This window comes from Nicotiana attenuata, unplaced genomic scaffold (assembly GCF_001879085.1).
Source record: "Nicotiana attenuata strain UT unplaced genomic scaffold, NIATTr2, whole genome shotgun sequence".
Taxonomy (NCBI): Eukaryota; Viridiplantae; Streptophyta; class Magnoliopsida; order Solanales; family Solanaceae; genus Nicotiana; species Nicotiana attenuata.
The window spans coordinates 33,623-56,780 of record NW_017672068.1 but is presented as its reverse complement, the minus strand read 5'-3'; positions in this window follow the sequence as shown (position 1 = coordinate 56,780).

Genomic DNA, 23,158 nt, shown 5'->3' with positions numbered 1-23,158 from the left:
TGCATCGCGTTCGCGTGGGTTCTCCCGCGAACGCGAAGAAGAAAGCATCAGTATACCAGATCAGCTGTTTCTGCAATTTTTCTTAAGTCCAAAACTTCCCAAAACATATCCGAAACACACCCGAGCCCTCGGGGCTCCTAACCAAACATACGTGCTAACTCAACTACATCATATGAACTTATCCGTGCGATCAAATGGCTAAAATAACCTCAATAACAACGAATTAAACCTCAAAATCAAAGGATTTTGCCCAAACTTCATAAAACATCAACTTTAGCATTTTAGGTTCGAATCACGTCAAATGATATCCGTTTTTCACTAAATTTTACAGAAACATCTTAAATCATATATAGGACCTGTACCCGGGTGCCGGACCCAAAATACAGGCCCAATACTAACATGTTCTAATTAAATTTCATTTCAAATTTCCTTAAACAATTTCAGAAAACAATTTCCTTCAAAAATTCATTTCTCGGGCTTGGGACCTCGGAATTCGATTCCGGGCATACGCCCAGATACCATATTTTCCTACGGACCCTCTGGGACCGTCAAATCACAGGTCTGGGTCCGTTTACCCAAAACGTTGACCGAAGTCAAATTTATTCGTTTTATAGTCAAAACTTATCATTTTTTTTTACAGACTTTCACATTTAGGCTTTCCGGCTACGCGCCCGGGCTGGCTGGGGATATTTTTAGGCTCTTACCATTGCAAACTTGATCTGTTGAATTAGTCTCTCTCGATGAGCGTGTTTTTGTTATTTTACTGTTACTTGAATATCCTGCTCCCATTTTCCCTTTTTATTGCTACATGCACATCCTCTTCCCTATTTCCCTTTTATATGAACTCATATGCATCTCTTCATTTAATTTGATTACAACTTGCATTTTCCCTTATCTCCTAATCATGTTCACTTGCCCAAACCTTTTAATTTTGCTATATCATGTCTCTCCCAATCCCTACCCCTTTATTTACATTATTACAATTCTTTCATTACAGGAACTAACTTCTTCCCTGTTTTTCTTTTTTTTTATGTCTTTACGTTTATTCAATACTACATTTATTGCTTTCAACATGCAAAAATACTTGACAACATGTTATTTTATCTTTGCATAAAGCATGCTCCATATCATATTCCACTCGTGCGTATTAATACCATAGCGGCACTTGATGAGTGCCCGCGCTCTTCCTAAACCACCCTTTAAATTTGAAAAGGCTTATTTGTGGTAAAACTAGTCAATCAGCGGTGCAATCGACGGCTTCATGCCTTTCCCTATCAAGTTGTCCGCTTGAGGGTACTAGTCTAGACTCTTCTAGAAACCCCATTCTAAAATCAATGATGCATGCATCATGTCTAAACCTAGTATGAGTTATAACGCTGTCCGTGCAATAACTCGCTAAGACAAGCCTTGTCCAAAGTCCGCCGGGATTTCCACAATCCCAATGGCCACAATCACGATCTGTGCATTATTTGGAGAAAACATGCCAATATATTGATCATTAACGTGTAAATAGCCAAATCTGGAGAGGGAAAGGGCTAACTTTATCTGTTTTGCAGAAAAGAGGCACGAAGTCCCCAGGTTCGGCATGGTTCGGAATATCCCACCTTTGCTGCTAGATTGGTGGGAAAATCTCGCACTATGTGACAAAAACCATGTGAAAATAGTTCTTGGGAATTTACCTTCTCTGCTAAACATCCAGCCAAACAATGTACTGATCGAGGCCGCTACTATGTTCTGGGAAGAAAAGAGGGTTGTTTTCCGCTTCGGTAATATAGAAACGGCTCCCCTTCTAAAGGAAATAGGTGGCTTTGCTGGACTTCCCTGGGATAGCCCTGGTCTATTGGTACTGAAAAACCGCACTTCTCGAGGGTTTCTGAAAATGACGGGTTTTAGAAAGAATGATGAGTTAGTCTGCCTGAAGAAGTCTTATATACCCTTCGACTTCCTTTACGAACGTTATGGGCACAGCAAATCCTACCGCCTTTACCATGATGAGTTTGCCATTACTTTGTTGGGTTGGATCCACCGTCGGGTTTTTGTGTTCATTGTCTGTTTTCTTTTCTCGGGATGCTGGTATTCCCAATGCAAGGAGAAAGGATTCACACTCGTTTAACTATGGTTACCAAGACCCTGATGGAAGGAATTGAGGGACAAACCTACACTATTATCCCGATGATCATAGCAGAGATATACCGAGCTTTAGACCGCTGCAAGAAAGGATATAGGCATTTTGAGGGTTGTAATTTGCTATTACAAAAATATGGCTGCTGGAACATCTTCAAAGGGGACAATACCGACAAGAATTTCTGCGGCAACCATGGAATGACCACATAGCTTTTCACCACCCGAAAAGAATGACTTTTATCCCGGATAGGTTTTCACAACCAGGAAATGCTGTGGGCTGGATCCACTTCTTTAGCAACTTGACTGACGACAAGGTCCACTAAGGGGTATCTATCCTTATGCTCCTATCAGAGTCATGAGGCAAGGTGGGAGGAAACAAGTCATACCTCGAGTTTCCAAGATGGTTCACTACAAAGCGTATTTCCAAGGTGATACTATTCCATTCAAGTACAAGGCACAATACACGTGGCATCTAAAAGTCATTGTGGAAAAGGATACCATCGAGCTAAATCGGTACCATGCTGGCCATGTGTGTTTCTACCCACCCTGGTTGGTCGATGACATAGCAGGAGCAGTCAAGCCGGGGATTGATTTGGGAAATAAAGTCATAGACGACGCTGCCAAGTCATAAGTCAAATATAGGAGGTTACACAAAAGGATTTTTGAATCTGAGGCCAGACATTTGGAACAACATAAAGCGGACTTGGAAGCAATCAACGAGTGGAGAGAATCGCTACTAAGTCAACAGAGAGGTTGGAATATTTGGAGCAGGGGTTAATGGAGCTTGAAGGGAAGATGAGAAACAGGATTGCGGGCTGTCTAAACATGGATGGCGATGAAGGAGGGCTCCTAGCAAGAGCGTATCTGCTGCTGGACATGCACGACCTGGGGAATCTGATCGATGGGGCAAAGAAGGCCAAGCATGGAGAAGGTCCCTCTGGGACCAAATAGATTAGGAATTATGTTTTACTTGCTTTCTAGACTCGTTTCAGGCTTTGGTTGCAATAAGGCAAATGCCACTAGTAACTATTTATCATTATTGTCGTTTTAGTAGAGATTTAGTTTATTTATCATATTAATGAAATGACGCAGTTATTGGCATCGATTTTCTTCAAATCTATATGTCTCTAAGACCTACCTCGGGCACAATGAGGTCCCCCAAACTAGGACGCGAATTTATAATTCTGCAATACCTGTTTAAATATTGCAAATGTCCTTTCAATACTCCTTACTGACTTGTTTACCTTTTGTTTTCTTCTTTTCTTTATTTGTTTATTCCCATCCCCTAAGGTTGGTTCGTGCATACTGACATCATCAAGATATCATACCAGATCTAGAGGCCCTCCACCTCCTCCTCCTCCTCCAAACGATCCTAAAAGCAAAGGGAAATCCAGAATGGATGATACAAGCAATATCAGGAAAGGCAATGCTACGCATGAAGAGAATGTCAAAACTTCAGAGGTCGAAGCACTTCGGCACAGAATGACTTGGTTTTGCGGTTGGAACAGAAGATACTGGAGTTACAAGGGGAACTTGAGCAGGTCCGTAACTTGGCAAACCTCTCCCTCACCTTGAACGTCCCTGACATCAACCAATAAAACACCAAAAACCCAGCACCTCCCGAAAACACACAAAACCAACAAAATCCTCCCGCACCTCACCAATACGCCACACCGCCTCAAAATCCCAATACTCCACCAGTACCGACTCCTCCGCAACATCATCATCAGCCAACCTAGTATCCAAAAACCACTACCTATCATACTCCTCATAACGCACCACAACCTACCCCCGATCCTCAAAACTCAACCAACGATCACCACTATACCCAAATTCCTAGAGTCCATCAAAGCAACCCCATATATGTAGAAACCTTACCCCACACTCCACAACAGACCTTATACATACCTCAATCCACCGAGAAGGACCTGCTCATCAAGAATATGGCAGAAGAACTCAAGAAGCTTACTAGTCGAGTCCAGGGTGTTGAAGACGGTAAAGTCATCGAGGGTCTAATTATGAAGATTTATGTATTCAGCCGGACGTAGAACTACCAGAAGGTTACCAACCTCCTAAGTTCGAGATGTTCAACGGGACAGGTGATCTGAAGGTACATTTGAAAAATACTGTGACAAGCTCGTAGGGGTTGGTAAGGATGAAAGAATCCGCATGAAGTTATTCATGAGGAGCCTCACTAGAGATACCTGGGTAAACATGGCGTTAGATTTCATGGATCAGTTTAGATTCAACACAGAGAATGCACCAGATGTCTTCTATATCCAGAATCTCAAGAAAAAGCCAACAGAGACTTTCCGCGAGTATGCTACTCGGTGGAGGTCAGAAGCTGCGAAAGTAACGCCAGCATTGGAAGAAGAACAGATGAATAAGTGTTTCGTTAGAGCTCAAGATCCCCAATACTATGAGAGGTTGATGGTTATTGAAAACCATAAATTTTCTGACATCATCAAATTAGGAGAAAGAATAGAAGAGGGAATTAAAAGCGGAATGGTGACAAAATTTGAGGCACTCCAAGCTACAAACAAAGCCTTGCAGTCAGGAGGTGTCTCTAAGAAGAAAGAAGTTGGTGCAGTAATGGTAGCCTAGGGTCCGAAATCTCCCCTCACATACAAAACACCACCACCCACATACCAACAACTTGCCGCCACCTACCATACTTATAACACAACCCGCATATTACCACTCACCACCACCAGCCTACCAAAATACCTAAAAACCCAGACAAAATTTCGAGCGCAGACCACCTAGACAGTACACTTCTATTGTTGAACCCATCGATCAGTTGTATGAAAGATAGAAGGTTGCCGGTTATGTCACCCCCATTCCAGCTGTTACTATGGAAAACTCTTCTCAGTGGGTTAATCCGAGCAAGACATGTGCCTATCACTCGGGCATGAAGGGCCATACTATTGATGAATGTTGCACTTTGAATTATAAGATTCAGACATTGATTGACACCAAAGTTATACAAGCAAAAGAGGATGCACCAAATGTCCACAATAACCCCCTCCCGGATAACAGGGGCGAGGGGGTAAACGTGATCAAAATTGATGAAGAATGGGATCCGGAAGGATCAATTGGACTCATTCGTGAAGGGGATGAACCCAAAGTACCTACAGTCACCCTCACACCTATTATAGTGCAGATTCAGTAGCCAATTGAGGTTGAAATAACCATGCCAGCTCCGTTTGAGGTGGAAGTGACCACACCCTTCACTGTGACGGTAGCACCCACGCTGTCCTTTAATTCTAATGCTATACCATGGGACTATGCTGCAGAGGTGAAAATGGAAGAAATAGGTGCTGCACAAGGCATGACCAGGACCAGCAGGGTTTACACACCCGAGCATTTGGGAGGAACAAGTAAAGAAGTCGCTTCTAAACAACCTATCATTGAAACTAGCCCGGATGATCTTTGGAGAAAGGTGCAAGCAAGATAATATTATGTGGTTGATCATCTGAACAAAATCCCTACTCAGATATCCATTCTATCGCTACTATAGAATTGTGAGACACATAGGAATGCATTGATGAAAGTGTTGAACGAAGCCTATGTATCCAATAATATCACTAGTGGAGAAATGGCTACTATAGTAGGACAAGTGCTAGAAAGACACAAGATCACTTTACGAAGACGAGTTGCCACCAGAAGGGCTGAGTCACAACAAGGCACTGCACATCACAGTACAATTTGAGGATAAATCCAGAGTCCTAATAGATGGGGTTTAAAGCCTCAAAATTTATCTGTTGACAACTTTGAAGAGGTTAGGTAAAGGCTTGCATGAGATACGCAGGAACTATGAATGTGAAAGCATTCGATGGGTCCCAAAGGGCCACGATCGGGGAAATAAACCTGTGTCTGTAGATGGGTCCAACTTGGTTTGATGTTGAGTTTCAAGTATTGGACATATCCGCCACATATAACCTGCTGTTGGGTCAACCTTGGATACATGTTGTGGGGCCGTGGCCTCCACTCTACTTCAGGCTGTGAAGTTTGAATGGAACCATCAGGAAGTAATCATCCACGGGGATGGGAGTAACCCCATTTACACCAATCAAATTGTTCCAATTGTTGAGAACGGAAGGAAGTTGGGTGGAGAAACTTACCATCGCATCAAGCGCGACAATGCAATTGAGAAAGACAAATGGTGGAGTAATAAGATTGAAAGTATATTGTTATGGACGGGGTATAAACCCGGTAAAGGTCTCGGCAAGAATATCCAGGGTATCACTAAGCCAATACAACCAAAACGTCACGGTACAACCTTTGGACTTGGATATCAGTATACCTGGCAGGAGTACGATGATTGGTCGCCGCCATGGCGTGGTCCCTATTACCCTCTTGAACAGCCAATACCGCATTTGCACTAGACATGTAAACAAGCTGACGTGATATGGGGATCTGAAGAAGATGAGGCTTTAGCCGGCCTAAGGAATCTTTTTCTGGACGATGAAGCCATGGACTACAATGCAATAGTTGAGGAGGAGGAGGATGGAGACCTTACCATTCAGACGATGGAGAAAGGAGTTATTCTCAAGAATTGGACTGCTACACCATCCCAGGCCCGTCGAGTTCTTGGGTAGTCTGGCAATTAGCATGATCTATTTTTAAAAGTAATTTTCAGCATTTAAGACATTTTTAGTATTTTGTTTTAGACGTGTTTTGTGTTGAAATAATTTATCGAGTCATCGAGCCGTACTTGTTTTAATATTTCCAAGATTTATCTAATACATTGCTATTTTAGTATTTATTATTATTCTTTATATTTTCTCGCTACAGCATTATTATTACTTATCCTGATGAACCGATGACTGTGACATGTAATGAGACAACGCAATATAAGGACAGTGATTCAGAGGAAATAGAAGAAGAAGATATAATACCACCGGAAAAAATTCAGAGAAGTGGAAAATTTTGATAACAAGCCTAAGTCAAATTTTGACGAAACCGAGATAGTCAACTTGGGAGATTCTGAAATAGTCAAAGAAACGCACATAAGCATCCATCTGTCATCGTCAGAGAAAGAAGAGTACATCTGCTTCCTAAAAGAATACGAAGATATCTTTGCGTGGTCTTATGATGATATGACCGGGTTGAGCACATCTATCGTAGCTCATAAACTACATACCAACCGAATGTGTCCGCTTGTAAAATAGAAACTCAAAAATTTCAAGCCTGATATGAGTCTGAAAATCAAAGAGGAAGTCACCAAGCAGATCGAAGATAATGTTCTCAGAGTGGTCGAATATCCTACTTGGTTGGCCAACATCGTGCCAGTTCCGAAGAATGATGGGAAGGTCAGAGTATGTGTTGACTATGGAGATTTAAACAAAGCAAGTCCCAAAGATGATTTCCCACTACCAAACATACACATATTGATCGACAACTGTGCCAAGCATGAACTCCAATCTTTTGTGGATTGCTTTCCAAGGTACCATCAGATCTGGATGGATGAGGAAGATACCGAGAAAACAGCCTTTATCACTTTGTGGGGGATTTATTGTTATAAAATGATGCCGTTTGGCTTGAAGAATGTTGGAGCCACTTACATGAGAGCCATGCCGACTATTTTTCATGACATGATTCACAAAGAAATAGAGGTGTACGTAGATGATGTCATCATCAAATCCAGAAGAAGTGCAGATCATATAGCAGATTTAAGGAAATTCTTTAATCGGCTTCGAAGGTACAATCTGAAACTGAATCGTACAAAGTGTGCCTTCGGAGTCCCTGCTGGAAAATTGCTAGATTTCATTGTTAGTCGCTGGGGGATTGAGTTGGACCTTTCAAAGGTCAAAGATATCCAAGATTTTCTACCTCCGAAGAGCAAGAAAGTCATCGCAGACTTTTTTAGGGATCGTATTGTTTGCCGATTCGGGGTACTAGAATCCATCATCACCGACAATGCCGCCAACCTCAACAGCGATTTAATGAAAGCTATGTGTGAAACCTTCAAGATCAAGTATAAAAATTCCAAAGCATACAGACCTCAAATGAATGGAGCCGTGGAGGCCGCAAACAAGAATATCAAGAAAATATTGAGAAAAATGGTAGACAACCACAAGCAATGGAACGAGAAATTACCATTTGTCTTATTGGGATATCGTACCACAGTCCGCTCATCAACTGGAGCAACCACCTACATGTTGGTCTACGGTACAGGAGCTGTCATTCCCGCCGAGGTCGAAATTCCATCCTTAAGAATTATACAAGAAGCTGAACTCAGTGATGCAGAATGGATAGGAAGTCGTTACGAACAGTTAGCTCTAATTGACGGGAAAAGAATGAATGCAATATGTCATAGTCAACTTTATCAGAACAGAATGTCCAGAGCTTTCAACAAAAGGGTCAATGCCAGACAGTTCACACCAGGGCGGCTGGTGCTGAAGCGAATCTTTCCACATCAGGATGAAGCCAAAGGGAAATTTTCACCTAATTGGCAGGGGCCCTACATGGTCCATCGAGTACTAACAGGAGGAGCACTCGTACCTGCAGAAATGGGCGGAGAAATTTAGCCAAAGCCTATCAATTCATACGTAGTCAAGAGATACTATGTTTAGATTGTTTACATTTCTTCATCTGATGTAACTGAACTCCACTTGACCTGATTCCCGTTTAAGAGGGGATACATAGGCAGCCTTGTGGGTTCGGTCACATCTTAATAAGATCTTCATCTTCCTCATGATCAGAAACAGGGGCAGAATTTTGAGGGGGACCCTCAAAATTGCGGAACAAGTCCAGCCAACTTCGTCATATGCAGAACAGTCAAAGAATCGCTTATTAAACTGGGGCAAAATTTTGAGGAGGACCTTCAAAATTCTAATGCAAAGAAGTTACAATGTCTTTAAAGTGTCGCAATATTTGGTTCATTTAATTTACTTAATATCGTAAACTACTATGTTTTAAAATAACTGTGTTTATCAAATGCATGCATACTTTTCGAAAACTTTATTTCTATGGCAGTCAGATGCTACCCATGGTAACTGGGACAAAATCTCGATGCAGAGCAAAGCAAGCAGGCGAAGGCACGAACCAACCTTCCCCGCGAAACTCACGATTTTTCTTTGGAAAGAACAAGGAATATTCCCAAATACGTAAACACATCAAAATCACTATCTTCATGATGACATAGCTACCAAACACAAACATATCTCCAGCTAAGAAATACTCTGCTATCACCCATTATCCTTTCTTTGCATGAGGCTAAGCATTGCCTCCCATTTCGCATGAGGCTAAGCTCTGCCTCCTCAATTACACAAGGCTAAGCACTGCCTTCCCCTGCCTGAGACTAAGCATTGTCTCCATTTTGCTTGAGGCTAAGCATTGCCTCCCTATTTGCATAAGGCTAAGCACTGCCTTCCCCTGCATGAGACTAAGCATTGTCTCCATTTTGCATGAGTCTAAGCATTGCCTCCCTAACTGCATAAGCTAAGAACCGCCTTCCATTACATGAGACTAAGCAATGTCTCCCTTTCTTGCATGAGGCTAAGCATTGCCTCCCTAAAATTACATAAGGCTAAGCACTGCCTTCAATTGCATGAGACTAAGCATTGTCTCCATTTTGCATGAGGCTAAGCATTGCCTCCCTATTTGCATAAGGCTAAGAACTGCCTTCCCTGCATGAGACTAAGCATTGTCTCCATTTTGCATGAGGCTAAGCATTGCCTCCCTAACTGCATAAGGCTAAGCACAGCCTTCCATTGCATGAGACTAAGCATTGTCTCCCTTTCTTGCATGAGGCTAAGCATTGCCTCCCTAAAATTGCATAAGGCTAAGCACTGCCTTCAATTTCATGAGACAAAGCATTGTCTCAATTTTGCACGAGGCTAAGCATTGCCCCCCTATTTTGCATAAGGCTAAGCACTGCCTTCCATCGCATGAGATGAAGCCCTGTCTCCTCTTTGCATGAGGCTAAGCATTGCCTCCCTAACTACATAAGGATAAACACCGCCTTCCATTGCATGAGACTAAGCACTGTCTCCCTTTCTTGCATGAGGCTAAGCATTGCCTCCCCAGCTGTATAAGGCTAAGCTCAGCTTTTCATTGCCTAATACCGAATGCTACGCTACTTGAAATTTAGCACTATTCTGCCTTCTCAGGGCTAAGCTCTGTCCCAATCTTATGCAAGACTAAGCTCTGTCTTGTTTCTCTTATATGACCCATCATTATGTCTCTGCATTTCATGGGTTGAAACATCGTCATATTATCCAAAGGCGTCATAGTCCGTAGGCATCATCCTCATAGCCTGAAGACACCATGTCATGGACTGGGGATCTCTCAATATGGCACATCATTATTCAAAGGCGTCATGGTTTAGGGGCACCATTCTCATGGCCCGAGAACATCATTTCATGGCCTGCGAATCCCTTATCACTTGATTCATGGCCCGGGACATCATGGTCTAAGGACATTATCCTCACCGTCCGAAGACAGTCTTCATGGTCCAAAGGGAATTTGCATCATGTTTAAATTCTCGCAATAACCTATATATATTTTGCCTGCATCGTGTTTTCAATTTTATAGGTAATTCTGGAGGTAACCGTTCTTCAAATGGGAGCAACCTTCGCTCTGGTTTCCGTTCATAGTATTCATATCCCGCAATTATCTCGAACATAACCGATCACCATCAATCCCCGCCTTTCATTTTACGACCGTTCAAATATTTGTTCGGTGATATATCTGCAACGGTTCAGATTCACATTCATAACGCCGCATAAATCCCATCCGATACTATTATTCCCAAAAGAACCTCTTCTGAAACATACAACTATTCCTATAACAACTCCATCGGTTTCGTTCACCATTAGATCCAGAACTACACATGGCCTGATTCCTGTAAAACCAGGGATATGTAGGCAACTCAAAAACCAAGGTTCAGCCTATATTTTTCAAAATCATTCCATTCGGTCAAAATCGATCATCATTTCTTTAGCCGATAACTCTTTTATCCTTCTCGGGTAATGAGGGGCAGCTGTTGATACCCAATTTTTCCCTTATATATATATATATATATATATATATATATATATATATATATATATATATATATATATATACTTTCAAACTTTCAAAATAGTGCATATACGTCATCATTTTGATTTTATGAGCACACATAAGTATTTTTATAATTTTTCATACTTTTTAAAGGCTTTAAATCAATTTGTTTCTGCATTGTATTATATAAATATCCAACAATTACCCTCCAAATTATTTTATCATGAGTTAATCATCCAAACTTATCATTTATACCAGCATAATGATTAAATATTTTTCAGTGCATCTTTATAATTACATTTACTTTTTTAAGGCTAAATTGCATATTTTTACAATAATAGTCCATATGCATGTATAATTACATTACTTATGCAGAAAATAATTTTTTATATTTTTATAATGTTAAACTAATTACTTTTAATCATTTTAGTACACAAATGATATTTTTGATATTTATTAATTACTTTTATAAATTATTTATTTATTAAATGTTGGGTATTTAATAACTAGCCCAAAATTCCTCCTATTTTCGGACCTAAAACTACCCAATATACTAGCCTAACACCTTTACACCAACCCAATATCTCCTGATCCCAAACCAAATAACCCCAGCCCAACCGGTTAAACTAACCCGACCCATAACCTCTAACTAATCGTGGCCGTTGATCTCTGAGATCAACGGCCCATGTTACCCCTACCCTTTTTAATTAACCAAACCCCCTAACCCTAAATCACTCTCCATAGCCCGCCACCCTTGAACCCTCTCGTCTCTCATCTCTCACAAACCCTAGTCGTCGTCTCTCTTAACCCCTCTAAATCTGGCCCCAAAACGGAATTCGTTGTGGATTCTCTTGCCTTATTTACCTCCTCTCACTGCTGGTTACTCATTTATGGTGTTACCTAGTTGCTTGCCTAAACATGGCAAGCGGATCTCTTTAATTTCGAACCAAAAACTGGTTCAGTTCTTTGACCTTTTTCGTCTGTGTGCGCTCTTGTTCTTTTATGGTATAAATCTCTATGAATCTCTGTGTATCTTTGAGATTCTTACTTACCCTAAATTAGGGTTTCAGATCCTTTTAAATCAAACCAAATCTGGCTCGATTCTTTGGTGTTGAATAGTATTTCTTTCTATGTTCATCTTATTCTATGCAGCATGTGACTCTTACTTTTTATTTCTATCGATTTGTGTACTTTGCCCAAAATTAGGGTTCTAAAAATTCCTCTTTTCCTTACTGATTTTGATTGCTTTGCTTTTAGTGTTGACTGATGATTTTCCATGTTTATGTGCTAATTTCTACCGCTATATAAAACCCTTCCCCCGTTCCCTTTAGACAGACTTTGGAATCACTATAACCTCACTAGATCTAAAACTTTACTCTATTATTTTTCTCTATACTTTGGTTTTGGCCAGCTGAAAGCCAAGGCCATTAAATTCTGGGTTTTGCTTCTCATTGACATTCAGAACACTTAGATTTTGTTCTTTTCTTGCATTTTTCGTTTAACTGGTGAGTTACTTGACTTTTGCAATTTTCCTATAATCTGTATGTGTTCTTACCCCCGAATCCCTGGCTTAATAGGTTCCTGGTTTACTTTCAAGCATCACTTTGTTAACTTCTGCATTTAATTACTCTTAATGCAACTATTTCTGAGATTATCTATGTCTAATTGAGTAATCTGAAACTTCTTTAGGGCCTATTCAGTTAGTGTATTGATTCTTGAATGCCTATGAACATGTTTATTCACTTACCCCCAGAATCCTTGTAGTAATCTGTGTTATGACTTTCAGTATTAGTCATAACTTTCCTTTCTATCATTATGTCACTCAGCATTCTCACTTGATCCCATACCCCTTGGTATTTGCTTGTGATTTAGAACAGCTATCTCAGCATGTTTTGAATTGTTACTTCGACGTGTTAGGCTAAACCTTCGGCACAAACTGAATCATCTTCTGTTAATTAGACCTCTATAACAATGCTTGAATGCCTATCTACTATTTGATATGGGTTTACCTTTCATTCTGTCCAGAATCTCTGTAGAAATGTTCTGGCATATGTTATGTGTCTGTGATCCTGCCTTTTTGCGATGATGATTCCCTGTTCTTTCTGTGATTACTTGGTTTATCACAATGTTGCCTTGTTTCTTATATACCTAGCATAATTTCTAACCATGCTTCAACATGCCTAGTAATGTGCATCTGTGTGTAATAATCCTTGTCAATCCTGCAAATATGTTCTTTCCTTAACGTTTTCAACATGTGATTGTTTCTATGCTAAGTGTTGAACCTGTTTTCTCTGTTTGCATTAAGCTTGTTCTTTTAATTTTGTGATTTAATCAATTGTCTGCCTGCTTTGTTCAATTTGGTTGTGTCTGTTAAAACCCTTCAGTTCCTATTTTTTCAATTATGGTCCTTTCTTTCACCTGTCACCTAAGTCCTTTAAATCCCACTCTTAGCCGACTGAAAGCCAAGGCTGCTTAGGCTCTGTCCTTTGACCTCCTTAGTGTGAGCACTGCTTGGGGTCCATTTGTGGCCCTTGTGAACTATGACACACTAGGACTTGATCCCTAGTTCCTCCTCTGAATTATCTCTGTTAACCTCCCTAGTGTGAGCACTGCCTGGGTTCTTGAAGTCCTTGGGAACTCTAACACACTGGGTTCTTGGTTCTATATGCTCAGTTCTGTTTTAAGACCACTGGGGGAATCCCTCAAGTCTTGGCTGCCTTATGTTCATGATTATGTAATTTTGAGGTTGTTGTGAATTATGAGAATGAAGGCCTGGCCTGGCCAGGTGCACTTTTGGGCCTGCTGTAGGCCCCCTATAGTTATTCTACTTTGTAATCCTTTCTATTCATTCTAGGTCTGTAATAATTCTTGTAATAACATTTTGCGATATTAGTGAAATCAGGAAAGGGATTTTTTTGCCTGAAAATGGGTAGAAATCCTTTCTATAGGTTCATTACATAGTTAAAATATTCTATTATGTTCAAACACGTTCAACTATTATATGTTAGAAATCATGCTTATAGGTAATTTTGGCTTTGCTCAAAAGTTCTTCCTTTTGGTTCAAATATGCTCTATGCCCGCTTGATAGAAATCGTGCCTTTAGGATCCAAATATTAGTTTTAATTATAGAAATCATGCCTATAGGAGCAAAAGTCAATTTTGGAGATCATGCCTATAGAATCTAAAATTAGTTTTAATTATAGATATCATGCCTATAGGATCTGAATCAGTTAATTAATTTTTCTATTCGTTTCTTTAATAGTTCTCAACGTTGTGTTAACTATTGTCTCTAGAAACCATGCCTATAGGACTCAATTAACCAATTCTGAACATAATCCAGTTATCACCATTATCAGTTACTGCATAAAATGCCTCGATATCATGCCTATAGGTTTAAACTCTTATACCTGTGATCAATAGGCAACTGTGTAGGTTTTAGAGATTGCAAACTGCCCGCTCATTGAATCCAGATTCATATTGAGATCTTGCCTATAGGTTTCTGCAACCTCAACTTATTAAAATCAGCAAATGTCTTTGTTAATCTGAGTTCGTGCATTTGTTGTCTAAGTGCGGAGGCCAACTTGAGCCCTTATTTGCTTATAAGTGAAAGTCCAAAGTGTTTTTTGTGTGTCGCCTAGTATTTTTCATTTTTGAGCAGCCTAAGTTAAACTCTAGAACCACCTGAGATAGAGGTGCAAATGCCTCCTGGACCACAGGCATAGGACGGGTAGTGCACGCGTAGGATACGACTTAGAATTGACTAGTGCGCTATATGTAAACAACTTAAAGATAGTAATTGGGTAGCAGGAGATGATAGTTTGTGCCCGCTGAATAATATGAGTAATACCCCACCTTGAGGGAGTTAGGAAGTATTATTTATGTTGCACGGGGTGATCCTTTAGGCTAAAAAACTTAGGACCCCCCCCCCCCCGCCTCATCTTCTCTTTGATTAATTATTTGTGTTTAATAATAAACTTCACAAATTTCTTTTTTTTACTTGATCTCATAGACTAATTAATATAATTGAGTTCAGTCGGGACCCACAGTTGTGGACCTCGAAGAGAAGGTGTTTGGCACTCTTCGAGGTAATTTCGAGCCCTTACCCGATCTTTGGTGATGCAAACTAGTCAAACAGAGTTATTCGCAAATAGGTGACCTAACGCACCTTAAAAATTGTTAGGTGGCGACTCTTCTCTCTTAATACCTCATTTAAAAGAGTTGTCACGTGTCGAAACCCAATTTCGCGAGAAAAAGGGGCGCGAAAAGCATTACATGACCCTGAGAAAGCTTGCAAGGCACTAAATCGAGCAAACAAGAAAGATAAACGATAACATAACTCAACATAATGAATCGAACTAGACATGGGGGACGTCAATGATAATCAAAATAACAGAAACAATGCTAATGGCCCGAACAATCAGGGTGTGGCACCTCTTGTGCCAGAAGCAGCCTTGTATGATTGGGCACAACCCACTACTGAAAATCTGGCAACCGCAATTGCAGTCCCTCAGATACAAGCTGAGTCATTTCAAATCACAAATAACATGCTACATCTGTTGCAGAACAAAGGATTGTTCTCTGGGTCATAGATTGAAGATCCACAGCAGCACTTGAAAAATTTTCAGTCAATTTGTGCCATTCAAAGGCAGTCGAAAAGCAATCCTACTGTTATTGTTTCCATTTTGAGTGACTAGAGAGGCTTGGACTTGGCTTAATTCGCTCCCCATTAACTCAATCACTACTTGGGAGAAATTAGTCAAGCAGTTTTTGAACAAGTTCTACCCACCAAATAAGACTGCCAAGCAAGTTGATGAGATATTGGGATTTAGGCAGAAACCAACTGAAACAGTACAAGAGACGTGGGATAGATTCAAATGGATGTTGGTTAAGTGTCCACACTATGGCATTCAGGATCAGATGTTGGGACAAAGGTTTTACATGGGATTGACAGACAGCTTGAAATCCAACGTTGATGCTTCAGCAGGTGGAGCATTTTTGAGAAAATCATTCAGAAAGTGTAAAGTTATACTTGATAAAATGGCTCAAAACTTAGGATGGACGACAAGGGACTCTACAATCACTTTGGTAGTACACTCAGTAGCGCTAGACCTAATCAACTCCATGGCTGAGAATATGGCTACTATGATGACGCAATTGAGCATCCTCACCAAAGTGATTGATGAATCGGGCCAAAAGCAGGTGCACATAGTTGACACAACAAATGGAGGATTATGCACACCATGCATTAACCATCCATATATGTACTCGTGGAGTGGTGAGAGTGACAGTCAGAACTATCATGAGAATATGAACTATGTGGGAAATTATGGAGGCTAGAGTCAAGGAGGTCAGAATTAGGGGAAGCAGAATCAGTAGTATAGACCAGCACAGTAGTAGTACAATAACAATAACAATCCTGGAGCTATACGACCACAGAGTCAAGTCGTGCTTTACCAAAGGAAACATGGATACAATCAGCAAAATCAGTAGATAGCTTATCAATAGCCTCAACAATAACAGATAGTGAGACAAGATAATGAGTCGTTCGAAATTAAAGGAATGCTGCAATAACTCACTAGGTCCAACGGAAAAATGGAAGAAACTGTCCACCAGATGCAAGAAAAGGCACACCAGATGTACGAAAAAGTGGTATCACACAACTCAGCTATCAAGGGAATTGAGATTGAACTAGGGAAAATATCCATGGCCCTTAACGATCGTCCTCTAGGGGCATTACCTGCAGACACACATGTTAACCTAAATAGCAGATCCCGAAGCAGCTGATGGCTGTGAGTTTGAGAAATGATAGAGATCTTGATTTAGAGCAAGAAATTGCTCGCGAGAGCCGACCAACTGAGATACTTGTGCCAGTACCAATTGAGGTAGATGATTCAATTGAGCTAACAAAAGTAAGAGTGCAGCCAGCCCAAGAGGAACTAACAAAGAAAAAGAGGTTGCAAAGGAGAATTAGAAAGTGCAAGAGAAGGCATTAGAAAAAGTGCCTGAGCAAGACCTAACTCAAGCCACAGGAAAGAAGCGACGTCCAGCACCCTACTCGCAGAGTTTGGCCAAATATCAGAAGGATGAGCAATATAAGAAATTCATGGAGATGTTGAAACAAATTTAGGTGAACATCTCATTGATTGATGCATTAAGGGAGATGCCTGGTTATGCAAAAATGATGAAGGACTTGATGTCTCGCAAGTTTGACTTTCAAGACTTGGCAACTGTTACACTAACTCAGACCTGTAGTGCTGTCGTGACAAGACCCATAGCCGAGAAGCAATCCAACCTAGGGAGTTTTACAATTCCGTGCACCATAGGCAGCTATGCTTTTGCTAAAGCATTGTATGATTTGGGGGTGAGCATAAACTTGATGCCTTTGTATATCTATAAATGGTTAGGAATTGGAAGGGCAAGACCCACATCCATGTTACTACAGTTAGCCAACTGAACGGCGAAAAGGCCATCAAGTATACTTGATGATGTACTTGTGCAGGTTGGAAAGATTGTGTTTATGGCAGATTTAGTCATTCTGGACTGCCAGGTTAATGAAGAGATTCCTATAATTTTGGGAAGGCCAATCTTGGCCATAGGGGGAGCTCTGATTGATTGTGAAACTAGGAAGCTAAAGATGAGACTAAACGATGAAGAAATAAAGTTCAATGTGCGAAAGTCTATGCAGCGACCCAGTGATTTTGCTAATTGCTCTCTAATTGAAGCTGTGGATATGATTCTGGAGGAGGAAGATGAGGCACAGAACGCAAAAGATACCCTTGTAGCCTGCTTGATGAACTTAGAAGAGGTAGATGGTGAGGACTTAGCGGAGTGGGTTTTGGCCCTTGAAGGCCAAGGGTACTGGAAAAGAGAGCTCGAATTCGTGCCTTTACACTTAGAAGAAAGAAAGACCCCTCCAACTAAGCCATCAATTGAAGACCCACCACAGTTGGATCTAAAATCGTTACCGTCTCACCTCAGGTATGCTTTCTTAGGACCTAGTTTGACATTACCTATTATTATCTCATCTGGTTTATTAGATGTGCAGGTAGAACAACTTTTGCAGGTTTTGAAGGAGTACAAGACTGCAATTGGGTGAACCATCGTAGACATAAAGGGTATCAGCCCAACATTTTGTATGCATATGATTCTACCATATATGTGAATATGGCCTTATTCAATCTTCTGTAATCATACAGATTCGCCATCCCGTGGCTGTTCTTGTTGAGATCAACTCGTTGTTCTCATTTTGCACTACAGTCATTCCACCCTTCTTTGGCACACACTGAACTGGGCTGACCTAGTTGCTGTCAAAGATGGCCTTGTTCAACCCTTCATTTTGCACTTGTTCACTTCTTTCTTCACCACTTCTTTCATGTTGGGGTTCAGCCTTCTTTGATGTTCTCTGGAAGGTTTGTGCCCATCTTTCATTGAAGAGGTTTATGGAGACTAATCTAGTATTGAACTGGGAAAAGTGTCATTTCATGGTACATGAAGGTACAGTCTTGGGGCACCTAGTGTCAAGTATAGGCATTAAGGTGGACTGTGTTAAGGTTGATGTAATTGAGAAGTTTCCACCCAATTTCATCAAGGCTATAAGAAGTTTCCTTGGTCACACTGGCTTTTACAAGCGGTTTATAAAAGATTTTTCTAAAATTTCTAACCCTTTATGTGAATTGCTTGAAAAAGATCATCCCTTTGTGTTTTCTGATGACTGTAGGGTAGCTTTTGAGGAATTATATAGAGGTTGGTGATTGCACCAATCATAGTGGCACCTGATTGGGATCAACCTTTTGAGCTGATGTGTGATGCAAGTGACTATGATGTGGGAGTAGTTCTTGGGAAGAGAAAAGATAAATTCATGCATCCAATCTACTATGCAAGTAGAACCTTGAGTGGTGCCCAACTGAATTACACAGTGATCGAGAAGGAGACGCTAGTAGTGGTGTTCGCATTCAACAAATTCAGGTCATACCTGATAGGCTCGAAGGTAATTTTCTATACTGGCCATGCTTCTCTCAGGTACCTAATTGAGAAGAAGGAGTCAAAGTCGCGCCTGATTCGATAGGTGCTAATGCTGCAAGAATTTGACTCGGAAATCTATGACCGAAAGGGAACGGAGAACCAAGTGGCTGATCACTTGTCTAGGCTGGAAGGAGCAAAGAAGAAGGTTGAGGTGGAAGAGATTGTGGAGACTTTCTTGGATGAACAACTGTTGGCCATGAGCCTTGAGGTAGCGCCATGGAATGAAGGCATTTCAAACTATCTGGCAAATGGTATTGTCCCATATGACCTTTTCTTTATTCAAAAGAAATGTTCTTTCGTAACTGTCGCACGTATTATTGGGATGAGCCTTATCTGTTTAGGATTTGTGTTGATAACATGATCCGGAGATGTATCCCCGAGACAAACCAATCTTTTGTTTTGCAGGCTTGTAACGCATCCCCATATGGTGGCTAGACAACCGCAAAAGTGTTGGAGTCGGGCTTCTACTGGCCGACATTGTTCAAAGATGCACATATCTAGGTAAAGGGTTGTGATTAATTCCAATGGACCGGGAATATTTCTCGCCGACATGAGATGCCCATGAACCCAATTCAGGAGGTGGAAGTGTTGGGTGTTTGGGGAATCGATTTCATGTGGCCTTTTGTCAGCTCATATGGCAATACGTACATACTTGTAGCTGTGGACTATGTGTAAAAATGGGTGGAAGCGGTGGCACTCCCTACAAATGATGCAAAGGGATTCATTGATTTTTTTGAGAAAGAATATGTTCACCCGGTTTGGCACCCCATGGGCAATAATCAATTGTGGAGGAACTCACTTCTGCGATCGAGCCTTCACAAAGTTGTTAGGAAAATATGGTGTTCGCCAAAAGGTTGCCACTCCATATCATCCATAAATAAGCGGGCAAGTGGAGGTGTCGAACAGAGAAATAAAGAGTGTGTTGACAAAGACCGTGAATGCTACGAGAACGGATTGGGCGAGAAAGTTAGATGATGTACTATGGGCCTATTGTACCGCTTTTAAAACTCTAATTGGCATGTCGCCATATAAATTTGTATTTAGGAAAACGTGTCACTTACCCGTGGATTTGGAGCATGAAGATTTGTGGGAATTGAGGCAGTTGAATCTCGATATGGAAATAGCAGGTACAAGTAAAGTCATAGAGTTGCACAAGCTTGATGAGTTTCGTTACCATGCTTTTGGGAGCACAAGGCTATATAAGGAGAGAATGAAGCTGATGCATGACAAAAATATTCTTGAGCAAAATTTTAAACTTGGAGATGTGGTATTGATATATAACTCAAGATTGAAATTATTTCTAGGTAAGTTGAAATCTAGATTGTCGGGACAATTTAGAGTAGTGCAGGTGCTAATGGGAGTATTTTTTTCCTCCGCGATAGTGTAATACCAAGACCAGTAGGAGCTATAGAAATTGAGTCCGGGGATGGGACAAATAGGTTTGGAGTGAATGGGCAAAGGTTGAAACACTACCTTGGAATGAGTGATGACAAAGGAGAGAAAGATGTGATACAATTGAACGAACCTCAATATGTGAGTGAAGTATAATCCGGAATGTCTGCGTTGTGTCGCGGCGTTAAATAAAACGCTTCCTGGGAGGCAACCCATGGTTTTGTTGGAATTCGTCGTACTGCAACGTTAAATCATGCGCTTGTACGGAGGCAACCCAATTTTCTTGTTTTCGTCTAGTTGTCATTTAGTTTTTTTTTTAAAAAAGAACGCGAGGAGGCAGCGACGAAGCGAAGCTCGCTTCACAGACTGAGACCAAGAATGTTGAGGAGAAAACTTTTGGGGCCAGCAAAGTGTGTCTCACTTCACGAGACCGGGACCAAAAGAGAGAAAAAAAATATAGAGTGCACAGGGAAGTGCCCATGGCTTCGCGAAACTGGGACTGGCCACAACTGAACAGGTAAAGGGGCGTGTCTCCAGGTCGCTCGTTGCGCGGTCCTGGCGCGACCCCATGTAATTTTTGCTTTCTATTTTTCTGTTTTCTAGTTATTTAAAGAAAAAAAAACATCCTCTATAACTCAAACACATATACTCTCACTCTCTCTCACTCCGAACACACGCCTAAAACCCCCACCTTTCGTGCTCCTCCCCATCGCCCCACCTCTGCCAGGTACACTGCCCTCCATATCTTATTATTTTTTATTTATTTTTTTCCCTTGCAGTTTGTCTTTCCTCCCCACCCATGGAAGACCTCTCCCGTTCCCTTAGGTCATGAAACTATTGGCAAATTGAACCAATGAAGCTTAAAAAAAATTGTGCACATAAAGTGTTCGTTGAGTTGCCTGAATGAATTTTTTGGTGAGGTTTAGTGAAGTCTGAGTAGCTAACCTACCTCTATTGGCAATACGAACATATTTTAAGTGTGGGGTGGTCGTTGGGTGTCTTATGAACTTCAATTGTGCTCTTTATAAGACAAGTATCATTTGCGGCCAACTTAGGCATGACTGAGGTGTTACCTAACCCACGTGTTGTTGAATTGTGCTAATTAACATGGAATAACTATAAAGTTACAGACTGTTGCAGAGGGACTCCAAATGGTTTGAGTGCTACTGATGGCACTATTGTAGAGGAGCCAGGACTAGCCACTGTGACCGAGGTTCACACCCGGTCCTCACCATGACTCGAGTGATTTTGAGGGGTTTCTGACACCCACTCTACTTATGATCTTACTTATAGTATTTTTGTGATATTGCGAAACTGAGGATAGTGCACATGATTAAGTGTGGTGTGGGATGTAAGGCTTTAATTTTTGTGGCACGTGCTTAATTGCTAGTGATACATTTTGCATTGCATGATCACTCTTATGGCCATATTAGTTGTAAAATTGCAGTAGTTTTTTTTTTGTAGTGGCTTAATCCTGGATTTTCTTTAAACCAAGGTTATTTCCTGAGGATGCCATTTCTTGATCCGGGTATTTTTAGGTAGATATTTTTTCAAACTTTGTAAAGAATTGTGTACTTTTCCCGATAATGGATTACCTAGACAATTTTTCTGAGGGACTAAAGTCTAAAGAAAAATACAAAAAGATTTTTTGTTGTTTCTCTTTTATTTTGTTTTCTTGTTGAACTGACAATGGAATTGGAAGAAGCTTGATTAATTTGTGCTTTTGACATGTTGTATGTCGAGGCTGAGGTCTGGAGCATTTGAACCAAGTACTTTCTTCATGATCTCTATAATTACATGCCTTGATAATATGTGCGGCCTTCTTTTGACACCGAGGCTCATTTTTTTTACTCTTATGATTAATTTTCGTGTGCTAAAAGTCTTCGATGATTGTGCTAGGAGCTTTAACTCGAGAGTCAGGTCCGAGCCATCCTAAGCGAGTGATGTGCATTGTGTGAGGTGAGATTTTAGTGTACTATGTGCCATCCTTGTGAGTCTAGAACTTGCCCCATGTGTGAGTCAAAGCGAAATAATTAAGTCTTGAGGGGAGTGATATAGGTTTTCTTTAATTGAACATTTAGCCTATTTGCCTACCAGTGCTAATATTATTCGTAGTCACCCTTTTTGAGCCCGTAGACCTTTTCTTTGGCAACCACATTACAAGACGAATCCCCTTTGTACTTAATAAAATCTTGTTGAACCTTTACCTCCGAAAGCACTTAAGTATCTAGAAGAGCAAAAAAGAGATTGGGGAGATTTTGAGTGGAACCATAGAAAGGCCGAAAAGGTGCACTTGTGTACAAACAAAAACAAAGGTACTAGCCGAAAATACCAAATTAAGGAGAGTGAAAAAAAAAAATAATAACACCTCCATATCATTGTCTAGGCTAGTAAGTATCTATATGTTGATGTGCTTAATGAAGAAAGGCCTAAATGTGTATGATTTCATGGTAAGACATTGAATTGGTCATGACAAGAAGGTATTTGGAAGTGAAGTGTAGTGTATTAAAGTGCTTAGGAGGGTTAGTCACTATTTTCTCAAATATATCCTACCCGTCCTTTAGCCTACATTACAACCTACAAAGTCTTACTTGATCCTAGACTTTGT